Genomic DNA, 18,108 nt, shown 5'->3' on the forward strand with positions numbered 1-18,108 from the left:
ATGGCTGCCGCTCCCCATAAACTGCTCAAGAGACAGTGTTCATGGGCTGTATGCCTCACTCAATTCAACCTAACACAGATTCCTCAGCTTAGCGTCCAGGGCTTGCGCAGGGAGGCTGCAGCCTATCTTTCCAACTTTTCCTCTGCCTGAGCCACCCGACCCTTTATCAGCCCCCAACTTCCCCACTCCTCCCACATACATACACAGTACCTTGGCTCCCATAAGTCCCTCAGCCTGGAATGGCCCTACCTGCTTCCTCTGTTCCAAATCTTATTCATCTGTGTCCTACACTGTCCCTTCACATGGAGTCTTTCACGGCGGGTACTCAAAATGTTGGCCAAATTGGGTAGAACTTACTCTAACAACTTTTCTCCTTTTTTTTTTTTTTTTTAAAGATTTTTATTTAGTTATTTGACAGAGATCACAAGTAGACAGAGAGGAAGGCAGAGAGAGGGGGATGCAGGGCTCGATCCCAGGACCCTGAGATCATGACCTGAGCCTAAGGCAGAGGCTTTAACCCACTGAGCTACCCAGGCACCCCACAACTTTTCTTCTTTTCCCACCATCATCTGACAGGAACAAACAGCCCCATCCTGGGATGCCAACCAGTTCCAGCTCCTAAACCTTAGAGTGGCTGGTTCTCTTTCAGGGACCATTTGTGCAGCCTCACCTCTCTGCCTCTTACCTCTGAAATAAGAGTAATATTTCTTGTCAGAGAAGCTGAGTGCTTCAAGAGGAGAGGCTGTGGAAACACATATTCTCAAGTTCAAGGCCATTATTTTAAACTCCCCTTAGACCCATGCGCCATTTACCAACTAATGCTAAGATCTTAAAGCTTGTTTCCAGCCAAATGCCTCTTCTTTTGTCACAAATGCCCCAGTGTATAGCTGTTGAGAGAGCTGCCCTGAGGACTCTGGGTAGCCTACTGGCTTTTTATTTCCACAGACTGTGGAGATTTCTATCTTGAGTGTAAAGAGAGTTCATGATTTCAAGAAAAGCCCTGAATTTCAGGCCTGCTGTTCTTCCAAATCTCATGGTATAATACATCAACTGGTTCCCAACCTATGGGTTTTGAGTTCAGAGGGTTCACAGTTACCACTGCACAACTCTCGCAAATGTGCCCACCCTGCACTGCCTGTGCGCTAAATGGTGAACATATCACACAATCACAAAAGCAACTGCCACTTGACCACCTACTACCATTCATGTGAGAAAGTCCTAGGATGGAGACGCAGACAGTGGGTATATCATACTGATTGAAGGTAATTATGTATCTTCTCAATTAATGAGTACCAAAGTACAACTATGCATGACCATTCCTGATTTTTTTTTCTGGAATTAAAAAAGCATCCTCCTGCCTGAAGACTGAAAACCTCTGGGTTGGTGAATGAATCCAGAAAAGCATCCTCCAACCTGAAGACTGAAAAACTACATTGGTCAAAGAGTCCGAAGTAGGAGGGACTCAGATCTAGGTCCCAGTCCAAGCCGGACTTTCGGAAAGCAGAACTGGAAAGCCCTGAGCTATCTCTAGACCTTGGTGTCCTAAGGAAAACAACAAAAGGGTAGGATTAAAAGTACTCTAATGGGTCCTCTCAGCTCTACTCTTTAAAACAACTGACCCTTAGGCCAATCTCTGGAACTCTAGAGCTATACCTGTGTAGCCTGACCAGCCCTAGAGCAATGGTTCTCAATCCTAGGAGCTTCTGTCCCCCAGAGGACATTTAGCAGTGTTTGGAGACATATTTGGTTGTTACAGCTGGAGAGGGAACGCTATGGACATCTAGCAAGTAGAAGTCAAAGACGCAACTAAACATCCTGCAATGCACAGGACACCACGATCACCACCCCCCAAAGAATTCTCTGGTCCAGACTGTCAACAGTCCCAAGGTTGAGAAACACTGCTTTAAAGACCACTGAGAAACTGAGTTTATTGTGGTAAAAGAAATGGAAACCAATCTGGGAAATGCACAGTGCTAACGCTGTAGCAGACTGTGAATGAATGAATACAGTGAACAAAGGCTCTCAAACCATTCCAGACACATATCAACAGTCTCCTCTTTAGTTTTCCCTCTGGCATTAGTCCCACTGTGGATAACATAATCCAGTCATTCTGAGGACCCCCAACCTTGTCCTCATCTTCAATCGGACCCACACCCATTATTGACACACTACCTTGCTAAAGCTGGCAAAGGAATGTGAAATTGAGCATTACTAACAGGGAGCCAGAACAATGTGCACGGTGTAGTAGGAAAGCACTAAACTTGGGTTCTAGCCTTGACTCAGTCCCTAGGGAAACCATTTAATTGCTTTGAGCCCTAGTTTTTTCCTCTGCAAAAAGGGGTTAAAATCACAACCTGCCCTACCTATCTCATAAAGCTTCTCCGACTTTCAAAACAAGATCCTGTTTGTGAAAGTGCTTTGGAAGCCATAAAATCCTATACAAATGTGAAATATTTCCCTGCAGAACAATTTGCACTGTACTTACATAGTGTAAAGAATAGTTAAAAAAAAAAAATTATTTCCAATGACGGGATTTTGTCCATTGGTAAGTTATGAGCACTGAAGGCTATGGAGTCCTGGCCCTATAGGACACCAAAAATACCAAAACTCACTGTGACACAGTTAACCTTGGGATCCCCCAAGGCTTCTGGATTGGACCAGTGACTCATGTAATCTGAATGTCAGCTTTCTCATCTCTAATGGGGATGTGGGTGTAATACCACTTAATGCATGGGCTGCTGAGAAAAAAACAAAAACTAAAACAAACATGATCAAATTTATAAAGTGTATGGCATTTCCCAAAGATAGGGAGAATGTTTTCATTTTCTGAAGATTTTTCTCCTGAAAAAAAATTTTTTTTTTTTACTTTGAAATAAAATTGTTTTTAGAATGATGAAAATAACTTAAGAAAAGGTATTTTTAGGGCGCCTGGGTGGCTCAGTGGGTTAAGCCGCTGCCTTCGGCTCAGGTCATGATCTCAGGGTCCTGGGATCGAGTCCCGCATCGGGCTCTCTGCTCAGCAGGGAGCCTGCTTCCCTCTCTCTCTCTCTCTCTCTGCCCGCCTCTCTGTCTACTTGTGATCTCTCTCTGTCAAATAAATAAATAAAATCTTTAAAAAAAAAAAAAGAAAAGGTATTTTTATACTGCTCTGCCCTTTACAACGCCAAAATTACCTCTAAGATCCAAATATGAGAAGGGCTCTCTGCAGCCACCAGTCCTACTGCCGTCTGCTAAAGGCAACAAACCGGACGGCCGCAGAAGGCTATCAGAGCCCATTACAGCTCCACAAGCAAATCTTTTAACTCCAGACTTGTTAAGCAATCTGCAACCATTCACTGACCCTGCACAAGATTCTAAAGGGAAAATGGTCTGGAGAGGTAAAAGCAACTGATCCACTTGATGGGAGACTTAAGAAACTCGCAATTATTTTAGTTTTAAATGTTACCCTTGTCAGTCAACGTTTCAAAGTCTAATGAACTCGGGACAGGGAGCTGGTCAAACTCCTCACCTGAGTACCGACTCCTCTTCACACCTCTGCAGAGGACAGCAGCCAGGCCACACTCATGTCCAAGTATAATTTTTGCTTTTACAACTATCAAGTCTTTCAAAGATTATAAACAAGAAACTTACAGTTCCTGATTATGCAAACAGTAAATCATTCCTCAAATTTATTCCTACTTCCTTTTAAAGGAAGTAAGACAACTATAAAGCAAATTTGTAATAATTATCAGAATAAGCTGTACTTTAAATTTAGTATTCTAAAACTAATTCTTTTATGACTAAGCTAAGTTAAACATGTATCCATTCTTATGTCCCCACAAGGGATCCTGATCCAAAGTGCTTTTTAAAAGCACTGCATATATTTCCATGTTCCTGGGTTTTCTTTCTCAAAAAATTTTTTTCTTCTTTTTTTTTCCTTAAAGATTTTATTTATTTATTTGACAGAGAGAAAGAGCCAGAGCACACAAACAGGGGGAGCAGCAGAGGGAGAGGGAGAAGCAGACTCCCCGCTGAGCAGGGAGCCCAATGTGGGGCTTGATCCCAGGACCCTGGGATCATGACCTGAGCTGAAGGCCAATTGTTTAACCAACTGAGCCACACAGGCGCCCCTCAAAAACTTTTTCTATTAATTCACAGTTTCAAGCACTGATACATTTTGAGTTCCTTCCTCTCTTAGAATCAATTATTCTCCAAAAAAACTATTTAATAAAATACAGATTAGATCAACACACACAAAGAGACTGTTTCAGTTCCCTCCACTGCATATCCTGTATTCTGAATATGCTTCTGGAACAGATCACACTGTACCCTGATTATACCTGATTACTTGTCACTCATGCTACACTGTAAGCATTCAGAGGCAATGACCTGTCTTCATCCGCACTTACCCAATAAACTGGGATAGTATCTGGCACACAGCTCAAGTCAATATATTCTTATCAACTGGGTTTGTGAATAAAGCAAAAAAGTTTCTAGCTACTTTCATCTTTTAAATTAAAGTATAACCAAACAATATTAGTTTCATGTGTAGAACATAGTGATTTAACATTTGTATACACTGTGACATTTACATACATTGCAAACTGATCACGGTTAAGTCGTTTCCAATCCACAATATTACTGACTGTATTCCTATGCTGTACGTTATATCCCCAAGACTTACTTTATAACTAAATGTTCGTACTTCTTGATCCCCTAACCGATTTCACTGCCTTCCCCCAAACCTCTTCCCTCTGGCAACCAGCACTCTATTCTCCGTTATCTATGAGTCTGCGTTTTTTGCGGGTTTGTTTTTTTTTTTTATTCCACTTATAAGTAAAATCATGAAGTATGTCTTTCTCTGTCTGACTTATTTCACTTAACATAATACCTTCAATGTTGGGGCGCCTGGGTGGCTCAGTGGATTAAGCTGTTGCCTTTGGCTCAGGTCATGATCCCAGACTCCTGGATCAAGTCCCTCATCGGGCTCCTTGCTCAGCGGGCAGCCTGCTTCTCTCTCTGACTCTGCCTGCCACTCTGCCTGTTTGTGCTCTCTCTCTCTCTCTGACAAATAAATAAATAAATGAATAATTTTTAAAACTCTTAAAAAAAAATACCCTCAATGTTCATCCATGTTGTTATGAATGGCAAGATTTCATTCTTTTATTGGCTGAGTAGTATTCCACATGCATGCACACACACATGCCCCACATCTTCTTTAATCCATTCATCTATCGATGGATACTTAGGTTGTTTCCACATCTTGGCTATTTTAAATAATGCTGCATTAACACGGGGGTGCATATATCTTTTCAAATTAGTGTTTTTTTTAGATACCCAGAAGTGGAATTGCTAGATGGGGCAGTTCTATATTTAATTTTTTTAAAAATATTTTATTATTTTACAGAGAGAGAGAGAGAGAGAGAGAGAAAGAGAGAACAAGCAGGGGAAATGGTAGGCAGAGGAGAGGGAGAAGCAGGCTCCTTTCTGAGCAGGGAGCCAGAAGCAGGACTCGATCCCAGGACCCTAGGATCATGACCTGAGCCGAAGGCAGACACTGAATCAACTGAGCCACCCAGGTGCCTGCCCCCTCTATATTTAATTTTGTGATGAATTTCCATACTGTTTTCCAAAAGCGTTTTTACCGATTTACAGTCCCATCAATAGTACAGAGGGCTCCCTTTTCTTCACATCCTTACCAACAATTGTTATTTATCTTTCTGATAAAAGCCATTATGATAGATGTGAGGTAATATCTCACTGTGGTTTGTTTTTTTTTTAAGATTTTACTTACTTATTTTGGCAGAGAGAGACACAATGAGAGAGGGAACACAAGCAGGGGGAGTGGGAGAGGGAGAACCAGGCTTCCTGCTGAGCAGGGAGCCCGATACAGGGCTCGATCCCAGGACCCCGGGATCAAGACCCGAGCTGAAGGCAGAGAGACCTAATGACTAAGTCATCCAGGCGCCCCCTCACTGTGGTTTTGACCTGAATTTCCCTGATGATCAATGATGTTGAATCTTTTCATGTGCCTATTGCTACCTAGATATCTTCTTCGGGAAAATGTCTGTTCAGATCCTTTGCCCATCTTTTAATCAGATAGGTTTTTTTTTTTAATTGTTAATGAGTTGTATGAGTTCTTTATATATTTTGAATATTAACCCCTTAATAGATACATGATTTGTAAATATCTTCTCCCATTCAGTAGACTGCCTTTTCTTTTTGTTGATGGCTTCCTTCACTGTAAAGAAATATTTTAGTTTAATGTAGTCTCATTTGTTTACTTTTGCTTTCGTTGTTTTTGCCTTTGGAGTCAGAAACAAAAAAACATCACTAAAACCAATCTCAAGAGCTAACCAACTGTTTGCCCTTCCAGGAGTTTTATGGTTTCAAATCGCATTCAAGTCCTTAATCCCATGAGTTAATTTTTTTTTTTAAAGATTTTTTATTTATTTATTTGACAGAGATCACAGGTAGGCAGAGAAGCAGGCAGAGAAAGAGGAGGAAGCAGGTTCCCCACCGAGCAGAGAGCCCGATGCGGGGCTCGATCCCAGAACCCTGGGATCATAACTTGAGCCGAAGGCAGAGGCTTTAACCCACTGAGCCACCCAGGCACCCCCCATGAGTTAATTTTTTTTTCTTTTTTTTTTTTTAATTTTATGAGTTAATTTTTTATACAGTGTAAATGGTGCAATTTCATTCTTTTGCATGTAGCTGTCCAGTTTTCCCAACACTATTTATTGAAGACACTGTCCTTTCTCCATTGTATATTTTTGCCTCTTTGGTCATAAATTAATTGACCATTTACACATGGGTTTATTTTTGGGCTCTCTATTCTATTCCGTTGATCTATGTGTCTGTTTTTATGCCAATACCACACCGTTTTCATCACTATAGCTTTGTAGTATAGTTTGAAATCAGGAAGTATGATGCCTCTGGCTTTGTTCTTTCTCAAGATTGCTCTGGTTATTCGGGTCTTTGTGGTCCAAATAATTCTGTATTTGCTCTAGTTCTGTGAAAAATGCTATTGCACTGGGTCTGTAGATTGTTTTGGGTAGTATGGACAGTTTACACAATATTAATTCTTCTAATCCATGAGCAGGAATATCCTCCTATTTATTCGTCATCTTCTTCAATATCTGTCATCAATATCTTACAGTCTTCAGTGTACAGGTCTTTCACCTTCTTAGTTAAATCTATTCCTAGGTATTTTATTCTTTTTTCTTTTTAAGATTTATTTACTTATTTTATTTTTATTTATTTATTTACTTTTAAAGATTTTATTTATTTATTTGACAGAGAGAGATCACAAGCAGACAGAGAGGCAGGCAGAAAGAGAGGAGGAAGCAGGCTCCCTGCTCTCTGCTGAGCAGAGAGCCTGATACGGGGCTCGATCCCAGGACCCTGGGATCATGACCTGAGCCGAAGGCAGAGGCTTTAACCCACTGAGCCACCCAGGCGCCCCTATTTACTTATTTTAAAGGGAGGGGGAGCATGACCAGGAGAGGGAAGGGGGAGAGGGAGAGAATCTCAAGCAGACTCCTCACTGAGCACTGAGTACAGAGCCCAATGTGGCGCTCGACCTCAGGACCCTGAGATCATGACCTGAGCTGAAACCAAGAGTCACTCAACCAACTGAGCCACCCAGGTGCCCCTGTCTCCTTTCAGTTTATTGTACAAAGGAGTTACACTAGTCCAAGTTAAAAGCAGACCCCAAGTAGTTACCTTATACAAGCTATGAGGTTTTTAAACTTGTGATAAGGGAAAGAAGGGAAATTCTACTCATTGCACAGAAATCCGCACTTAAGCCTCAGTGAGCCAGAAGAACTTAAAACTCATGAACCTTTAGCTGGTCATGTTTATCTAATCCAATCTCTACGAGGAAGTAACTGGCATATATTCTTGCACTGGTCACCCTGTAGGTGAATTACTTCTTCATATTCTGGATGTTCAACTACAGTAGCATTGCAGGCAAATTTCTTCTTAAACACATTCACTAGTTTTTATTGTAACATCTGCAACCCCTTGGACAGGAGTAAGGGTCTTCCTGCTATTTCTCGGTTCAATTTTTTTTTTTTTAAGATTTTATTTATTTATTTGAGAGAGAGAGAGCAGGAGCAAAGGGGAGGGAAAAGCAGACTTCCCGCTGAGCAGGAGCCCAATTTAGGGCTCAGTCCCAGCACCTGAGATCCAGAACTGAGCTAAAGGCAGACACTTAACCACCCAGGCATCCCTCTGTAGAATTCTTATATATATAATCCTCAGTGCCAGCAGGAAGCAGAACATCACCCTTACTTGCATCAGCAAAAGAGTCACAAGAGTGGAGGTTCTGGAGAGGGGAAATTTGATATGATTCCTTTTCTTCAGTGGAAAAGGCCTGCGGGGGGGGGGGGGGGGGACCGAGGGGGGGGGGGGGGGGGGGTAGAGCACGATGGCTCAAGGGAGAGGCTGCTGAGTCCTCAGTGGTGGCTCAATGACGGGCTATTTTATTCTTCCTGATGCATCTGTAAGTGGGACTGCTTTCTTGTTTTCTCTTTCTGATAGTTCCTTATGAGTGGATAGAAATGCAACAGATTTTTGTATGCTAATTTTATATCGCACAGCTTTACTAAATTCATTTACTAGCTCTTGAGAGTTTTTTGGTGGGTGTCTTTGATGTTTTCTATATATAGTATCATGTCATCTGCAAATAGTGACAGTTTTACCTCTTCCTTTCCAATCTGGATTACTTCTAGCTACCTTCTTTTATTTATTTGCTTATTTTTATTATTAACATATAACATATTACTTGTTTCAGAGGTACAGGTCTGTGAGTCATCAGTCTTACCCAATACATACCACTGACCACAACACATGCCTTCCCCAATATCCACCAGCCAGTCACCCCATCCCCCCACTAGCCATCTTCTTTTAAAATGGACCATCTGAACACGGAGCCTACTTGGGATTCTCTCTCCTCTCCTTCTGTTCCTACTCCACTCATCCCCCCCCCCAAACAAATAAGATAAAATGGACCAACTGAAGTGAAATGCAAATGTTTACCTACGTAGCACTACCATCAAAAAGATCTGGGATCTCAACATCAAGGTCCCTAAACAGTACAAAATATTCAAATCCATTTCAAAAGCCTTAGTTCCCTTTTCTCAAATATACTACTCTGTACTCAGCACAGCTAGATGAAACAGAGGTTCTTCTGCAGCTTCTGGTTGTAACTCTAGATGTGGTGTCATATACCAAAATGATGTCATACACCAAACATGAGTGTCTATATCCAACCTCCACCCCACTCTACCCACCCCACTCCACCCTGGAGCTGCCTACTCCTTTAAGGACTAACACAAAAGATCACACTGTCATCTCAACCCAAACTGGAGAACTGCTCCCTTCTTCCAATATCCAGCATGCTCCATTCAGGGTGCTCCTGTGGGTGGCACTTACAGCCAATTTTGCGCTTTAATTATTCCTGTCCTAGGTTTATCCACCCTACCAAGAGTAGGGGCCTTCTGAGAGCAGGATCATTTGACGGGCCCTACACTTGGAATAGGAAACACTGGGTGAAAGTCTGAACTTCTACTTTGGGACTTGCAGAATCTCTAGCTCTGAGCAAACTCAACTGCCCTGATTGTTTAATGGGAAGAAACTTTCCTCAGCAGGTTGTTCCAAGTCCCAGGCCTAACACCCTGAGAAACACAGTGCTTGATTCACTATCACCCCAAATCCAGAGAAATGTCATTTTATGGAATTGAACAGGGCCAGTTGATGATGGAATTCCCTGCCCTGATCCTCTGCCATCATTTCTACTTCATCATCCCATATAACTCCCCTTCAGAAGGTCTCAGACCTGTTTAACTGTAGGATCCACTGGGCCAGGCTGTGTCTTTTTCACTGCCTGAAAATCCACATGGCATCTCAGATAGCTCCTAACACAGAACAGGCTCTCAGAGAACATCTGTCCCTCCTAATACAGAAAACTGGTGGGTCAGAACACTGCCAATGCCATATAAACAGAACAGGAAACAGTCACAAAGCCACTGAACCAGAAAGAAATCAGAACGCACTGAAAAATCATTTAGGATTAAAAAAAAAAAAAAAAAAAAAAGACTTCAAAAAATTCATTTCCTAGCCACGCCCAGGCCCCAGATGGAGTTAATCCCTCTTCTTCCGGCACTCCACACAAGCCTCACTGGGTAGAAATTCTTTCTTTACCGACTGGTCCCCCAACTAGGCAGTAGTGCTTACTAAGGATGGGAATTGCCCCTAACTTACCACCAGGGTTGCCAGTGCCTAACAATCGATGGGTCCTCGTGACTGACAGCTTGACTGAATACGTGTCAATTACCCAGATGACTGACTTCTTTCATGAAGAAGGCCATTACCCCATCAGCAGGACAAGCGCTTCAAATTTTTCAAAGGAAGGGGAGGCAGATTCTACTGAACCACTGTGTTCTGTGACCTCACTGGGTTTGGAGCTAGCTAAAGGTATCTGAAAATAGATTGAGCTGGGTAAGAGTTCAATCTCTGAGCAGCCAAAGAAGTGAGCAAACTGACCAAGGAGACAGCATCCCTGAGTGTCTCCTTGTGAGGAATGAATACTGACTGGCACGGGCATATGAAAATGCCCACTATTCTCATTTAATATCCACAGTAACTACAAAAAGGTGTCTCTCAAACTTTCACATACATACAAACTACCTAAGGATCTCATAAATATGCAGGTTCTGTTTCTGTAGGGCTGGTAGGGCCTGATCATCTGTATTTCTAACACTTTCCCAAATGTTTCCATAGACTGCACTTTGAGTAGCAAAGTTGTCAAGTAAATACTATGTACTGTTTTTGCAGCTAAAGAAGCTGCTGCTCAGAGATACGAGGAGACTTGCTGCAGATCACAAAGCTGGCAAGCAGCAGAGGTGGAATAAGAGTGCAGGTCTTCTGACCCTAAGCCCATCACCATTTCCAATATACCATACAATTAACCTTTTGACCTACACAGCTATGACCACAAAGGTGTATAGTTTTCCTGCATTCCTCAAACAAGCCCTCCAGCCAGCTCTGTCCTGTATGGAAGAGGGAGGAGGTAGCTCTAGAAATATCAGCTGTGGGACAATCAAGCCAGCCAGGTGCTTTTGTTAAGAACTTAAATCACTTGAACCTTCAACTAAGGGTTCTTAAGGGCCAAACTTTACTAGTAGTTACCAGATGCGCATTCCTTTATTAATGAAGGGCTGGTGGAAAGCAAATGCTTAAAAAGCAAAAAGACAATTAAAAAAACCCACCAACAGTCTCAGTGATATGGGAATTATCAGGGCCATTCAGTACATAGAACCAAATTAATTCCTAGACAAATGGCTAGCCTGCATTTTCTGGGCTATGCTGCTCAGACCTTGGCTGGAATATTCAGAGATTCAGCTCCGCCCACTCCACAACTTACAGGCATCCCTGATAAAAAGGAGCACATTCAAGGGAGGGTAACACGGAAAGAACAGAAATGCCTGGCAACAAACAGTCAAGAACAGAGAGCTGTCCTAGAGAAATGCAGGCTTGAAACATTAAGCACCATCTTCCCTGATGTCTTGTTGAAGGAGGATTAGACCTGTTCTCTTTGGCCCCGAAAGACAGCATTAGCAGTTAGCTTTCCCGATGGAAGAAACACCATTCACAATCCTCTCCTGTCAGAGCCAGGATCTGCACCCAAGCCTTCCAATTCCAGGTCCCACACTCTTTCCACTAGCCCAAACTGCTTCCCTACCGAGCTACTACCACCTCAAGCTGTTGGAAGTAGGCACTACAGGAAGAAAGATCTCCATTCCAAAGAAAAGAGGGGATTTTATCGTCAGAGCTACCCAAAGACAGACGATGCTGTAGTATGGGAGGATAGAGCACCTAATACAAATCCTGTCAGCAAAGAGGTTCAATCAGAGGTTAATCGCTTGGCAGGAGTACTACAAAGGGAATTTGGGCATTGGATGGGTGGCTGGGTGAAATGAACCTGCCAACCCTCAGAGATGAATTAATCTATTCCTGCTGTATTTTCCTCTAATACTTCATTTGTACCTTTACCATGGTTTGCCTTTTATTAGTTACTTGTACATGTATGAGTCTTCCCCCACTGAACTGGGAGCCCCGGCAGGAAGAAAACAGTGTTTCATCCGTCTTTATATCCTCTATTGTGCCTAAGACTACACCTGGGAAATCAGGGACACATTTACATCTCTCCTATGCTCAAGCACTCTGCTGGGCACTTTACATATATCAACTTACTCCACATCCTCACAAGAACCCTAAGAAGTATTATTTTTCCCTTTTTATAGATGGGGACACTAAGACTCAGAGAGGTTGAGTAACTGCCGAGGTACTGGCAGTTGAGTAGTTGAGTCAGCGTTCAAACCCAGAAATCTTTTGCCTAAATCATCACACTGCTCTCCTCCTAGAATGAACTCAAGAAACATCCGCTGTCTTGAGCCAAACCAGGTCTGTTTTTATTTCCTGTTGCTAAGTTCAAATTTTCCTTCTAAATATAATCATCTATGGGGCACCTGGGTGGTTCAGTGGGTTAAAGCCTCTGCCTTCGGCTCGGGTCATGATCTCAGGGTCCTGAGATCGAGCCCCACATCGGGCTCTCTGCTCAGTGGGGAGCCTGCTTCCCTTCCTCTCTCTCTCTGCCTGCTTCTCTGCGTACTTGTGATCTCTGTCTGTCAAACAAATAAATAAAATCTTTAAAAAATAATAATAGTAATAATAAATATAATCATCTATCCTCAAAATGACCAATCTAAAGTTGTGGTTGTTTTTGAATATCCTCTCTCATTCTTTTAAAGAAAATGGCACAGCACAAAACAATTCTGGGTAAGAGAACCAAGTTTTCATAAACCTTTCCTATCCAAAGGAATTCCTCAAGACCCCCATAGCTTCTCTTCTCCCAGTTGGCCCTGGCTCCACCTCAGGATTTGAGACCACCGAAAACGAATCAGGTCCTGGCTTTCTGCCTCAGGGATACACGGTTCGCACAGGGACGCAGGGCTCGCACACATCTTCACAGGCTGTTTTCCAAGATCTTGCTCTTTGCACACAAACCCAAACAGGGACAACACTAAATTTCCCTGAGCAAAATAATCCAGGCTCAAAGGTCCTCACATTTAGCTCAACTTCCAAACAAAATCTATCTTGAATTTCAAACCACATTATAAACCTACTGGCAGGCACATAAAAATATTTAATCTCCCTGCCAAATGGGGCAAAAAAGATTTTGCCATTTGAATCAAAGGCACCAGCATGTTTGGACAGACAACACATGAGGCCTCCCTGACACTCCATCTGTCTTAAAAAGTAAACCAAACCCAATCTGGCCAACCATTTCTTTAAACAAGAAACTTAAGCATCACCCAGGGAAATTCCCACTGTTCAGTTCCCTGGGTGGGTTTTGGGTTTTCTGTCCCAGGGCCTCTGGAAGAGGAGATCCTGCTGACACATGCACCATTAAGACGCTATACTTTTCTTTCTTTCTTTTCTTTTAAGATTTTATTTATTTGAGGGGCGCCTGGGTGACTCAGTGGGTTAAGCCTCTGCCTTTGGCTCAGGTCATGATCTCAGGGTCCTGGGATCGAGCCCCTCATCGGGCTTTCTGCTCAGTGGGGAGCCTGCTTCCCTCCTCTCTCTGCCTGCCTCCCTGCCTACTTGTGATCTCCATCAAATAAATAAATAAATAATTTTTAAAAAAAGATTTTATTTATTTGAGAGAGATAGAGCAAGCCCGGTGGGCACTCGCTTGAGCATGAGCAGGGGGAGGGGCAGACTCCCCGCTGATCAAGGAGCCTGATGCAATGAGGGCTCAATCCCAGGATCCCAGGATCATGACCTGAGCCCAACGCAAATGCTTAACCGACTGAGCCACCCAGATGCCCCAAGACGCTGTACTTTTCAACCTGGTAACTTGAGTCTAGAGAACCAAAAGGCCACACTCACTATAAATGTTAACTTACTAAATTAAGGTGTCTTCCCACCTGCTAACATTTCAAAGCAATTTTTTTAAACATGAGAGAGCCACCCCGGCTCCAGCAATGAACAAGACTTAACGAAGATGTATTTCCTGTGAGCACACAGCCTCTTAGCATCCATCAGACATTTTCCACTGAACCTAAATTAACCTGCAAATGAACTGATTTGCATCCATTAATCCAAGAGAAATTTATCAGTATGGGGTGTTTGGGATACCCAGTCTCATACCCATTTCCTAATCTCATACTGTTCTCTCATTAAACTAAAATATAACCCCTTCTCCAAACTGTTTTCTTCCTTATCAAAACAGGAAAAAAGGGAAATCTGAATCAGTTATGGTAGATATTTCATAAACTGTTACAACACCTCTCTCTCTTTTTTTAAGATTTTATTTATTTATTTATTTGACAGTGAGAGACACAGAGAGAAAGGGAACACAAGCAGGGGGATTGGGAGAGGAAAAAGCAGGCCTTCCACGGAGCAGGGAGCCAGATGTGGGGCTCAACCCCAGAACCCTGGGCTCATGACCTGAACCGAAGGCAGACGCTTAACAACTGAGCCACCCAGGCGCCCCAAGTTGTTACAACACCTTAAGAAGAAAAAAATCTTTGATATTTGACCATCTTTCTTGGGAGAAAACTAACAGGTCACTGTAGAAAGATATCAAAAAAGACCTAAGTTTGAGTGATTTTTCTCAGTTCACCTAGACTGGTTTTCATCCAGTTCTCAGTGAAAGAACTTTTCCATTTTGACAATCAAACCAAAGAAATCTGAGCAGGAATAACTTTATCAGAAAAGGAAAGTATACTTTCATATCCACAGTGTGTCACACTCTTTCATATATTCTCTTAGTTAATCCTCACCGAGGTAATGTGAGATAAATATTATTTCTACTTTATAGAAAAGGAAAGTGTTGATATTTAAGTCCTTGAATGTAAGGGACCATGTTTGGTTTCTCTTTATTTCCAGCACTGAGCATGGGGCCTGGGACACAGCTCAAGAGTCTGCTACATGCTTAAGAATGAATACATGACTAAAGGAAAAGAAAAGAAATTTGGAAAAAATATGCAATCCAAATTTTGCTCCAGGACCCCCTAACTAAAACCACTTCCTAGAACACACTTGCATACTGCAAATAATCTACTTGAGCTTCAGAGATTTGTTTGAAAGGACACTTTATCATCTTTCCAATGTATACACCACAAGGGCATGGCGTGGCAGGGCAAGGGGCAGGGTGTGGTCCTATCTCATTTCTTTCCCCCCTACTCAGCACCACACCTTGCACCAGTGGGTGTTTAATGAGCTGGGTGATGACAAAGGTTAATAACTGATGCCTTCGGCCATCACGGAAGTACACAGAACACACGATGCCCATAGCCACCAGAAGAACTGGTCTCTGAGCCAAGTTACATCCTCTCTTGGGCCTCATTTTTTTTCTCTGTACAATGGGAATAACAAAATACACTCAGAAGATGGTTTCCATTCATTTAATAAATACTTACCAAACCTTAACCATATGTCAGCCACTATGCTAGGGGACACAGTGGTGAACATAACCATCACATCCTGCCTGGAGGCGCTCACAGTTTCAGTGGATGCCGGGAGACTCGTGAAAAAAGTTTTACAAATCTCAAAGGACTACTACACAATTATGAAGTCCTGCTCCTCCTCTGTGTTTCTCAACTTGGTTAATGACATCACCATCCACTCAGCTGTCCAACTTGGGAATTGTCCTCAACTCCTCCCTCCTTCATTCTACCCACCATTCCCATAAATCTTCTTTTGGTTTCTTTTGATTCTCCTTCAGAGAAGTCTGACATGTATTAACTTCTCCTCTAGTTTTCCATGCTTCTACTCTAGGCCTTTTGTTCGCACCTGAATGATTACAAGTCTCCTTATAATAACGATAATGGCAAGCATTTACTGATCACTTACCATATGGCAAGCACTGTGCTAAGAGCTCTCCATACATAACACAATTTAACCCAATAAGGTAGATACTAACTAGTACCCCTATTCATGGAGGAGGAATACGAGGTGCAGTAACCAGCTCAAGGCACCAGCTAGTAAGTGATAAATCTATGGCTCAATTCATGTCTATGAGATTCTATCCATACATCTTAATGGATTCCTGCCTCCAGCCCCTTCCTGATTGGTCTATACTCCTTACTTTTACGCTGTTGCTGGTGTGCTCTTTGGAAATCCAAGCTGATCTGTCTCTTCTGCTTTAGGACAGCCACTGGCTCCTCAGGATCTCCAGCCTGAGGCCTGAGGCTACTGCTCACTCTGCAATACTATTTCTCTGCTGTCTCACCCCATGAACACTCTCACTGCTCCCCAAACTCTTTGCTGACCCATCTCACACCTCCTTCCTCTTGTAAAGCCTCCTTTGCCCTTTCCCTTCCAGACAGGAACCCCCTCCTATGCAACCTCAGACCCATGTACACATATTTCAGCACTAACTGGTAGGTTCCCCTCCCTCCCCTTCTCCTCCTACTTCTTTTCCTCCTCCTCTCTCTCCCTCTCTCTCTTTCACACACATACACACAAAAACTACAACAAAAACACACCCACTATCAATTCTGAGTTCCTGGAAGGCGCACAGTGTATTTTCATCTGATTCTCCAGATCCTGACACAATAGCAAGTCAATAAGTGACTAAATGAATGGTATGTGGTGGTGTTTATACCTCACACCTTTATCCCAATAAGCAGACAAGACCTTTCCCCCAGAAGATGCTAAAAAGAAGAGCAAGATGCTCCTGTCCTCTCAGGCAAACTCAAGAAGATGGGCTGCTTTCAGCAAAACTATTACAACTAAGATTGGTCATCCACCGTTTGCTGGTACTCTCTCTCCAAACCTCTTGAAAGCAAATCCAATCACCTCTAAAACTGCAAAAACTAAACAAGCTCCAGACCAAAAGTCCTCAGAAGAATTGCCCTCTCAGATGGGAGATGAGGTAAAGGGATACCCTGCTCCCCCCAGCACCCTGCAATGGGCAAAGCATTCCAAAATGCAGACTGATAAAAAAACAATGACTCTAATGAACAATAAAGAATCCTGACGAGGGAGAGTCATCCAAGAAAAAAAGCTAGAGGCGCAAAATCTAAAACCTACCCTCTATCTCCAGGGCTATCTATAACTGGAGTCTAGGCCACAAATGGATAACAGCAACTACCTCATGTCTCCTTGCTCCCACTCTCATCCCACACCTGTCTACTTTCCAAAGAGCAGCCAGATGGTGTTTTTAAAACTCTACCAATGTGAAGGACACACTCCTGGGTAACACCCTCCAACATCTTTCTATCCACTTGAAATAAAATCCAAACTCTACCAGGAAGTCCAAGGTCCACTCCCCACCCTCCTATTTCATACCATTTTCCCTTCCAATTGCTACATTCCAGATATAGAGGTCTTCCGTTTCTTAAAACAGGCCAACCTCCAGGCCTTTTCCTATGCATGGAAGGCTCCTCCTCTAGCTTTTTATGGAGCTGGTTCCTTCTGAAGGCTCAGCTCAAACTTGACTTTTATTTTTTTTTTAAAGATTTTATTTATTAATTTGACAGAGAGAAATCACAAGTAGGCAGAGAGGCAGGCAGAGAGAGAGGAGGAAGCAGGCTCCCTGCTGAGCAGAAAGCCCGATGTGGGGCTCGAACCCAGGACCCGGGATCATGACCTGAGCCAAAGGCAGCGGCTTAACCCACTGAGCCACCCAGGCGCCCCCAAACTTGACTTTTAAAAGAGGCCTTTTCTGGGGCGCCTGGGTGGCTCAGTGGGTTAAGCCTCTGCCTTCAGCTCAGGTCATAGTCTTGGGGTCCTGGGATCAAGCCCCGAGTTGGGCTCTCTGCTCGGCAGGAGCCTGCTTCCCCCTCTCTCTCTGCCTGACTCTATGCCTACTTGTAATCTCTCTCTCTCTGTCAAATAAATAAATAAAATCTTCCAAAAAAAGAGGCCTTTCCTGACCACTCTATCTACAGGGACACCCCTTTGCCCACTTCATCAGTCCCCATCACATCATCTTCTTAAGCACTCACCACCACTAGACAATATTTTCTTCATTTACTTTCCTGTTTCTATCATCTCTCTCATAAGGGTGGAAGCTACACTTTGTTCATCCTGTCAATACGCAGCAAGCAC

At 43.0% G+C, this 18,108-nt stretch overlaps 1 protein-coding gene and 1 pseudogene across 1 annotated transcript in view; both read right to left on the minus strand.

Moving 5' to 3' along the window:
• Window positions 1–18,108, minus strand: part of LOC111141848 (charged multivesicular body protein 4B) — a 53,139-nt gene that overhangs the window by 33,473 nt on the left and 1,558 nt on the right. The gene's annotated exons all lie outside the window — the stretch shown is intronic.
• On the minus strand, window positions 7,648–10,352 carry LOC111141461 (annotated as a pseudogene).

This window comes from Enhydra lutris, unplaced genomic scaffold (assembly GCF_002288905.1).
Source record: "Enhydra lutris kenyoni isolate GAN:26980312 unplaced genomic scaffold, ASM228890v2 scaffoldscaffold6, whole genome shotgun sequence".
NCBI lineage: Eukaryota > Metazoa > Chordata > Mammalia > Carnivora > Mustelidae > Enhydra > Enhydra lutris.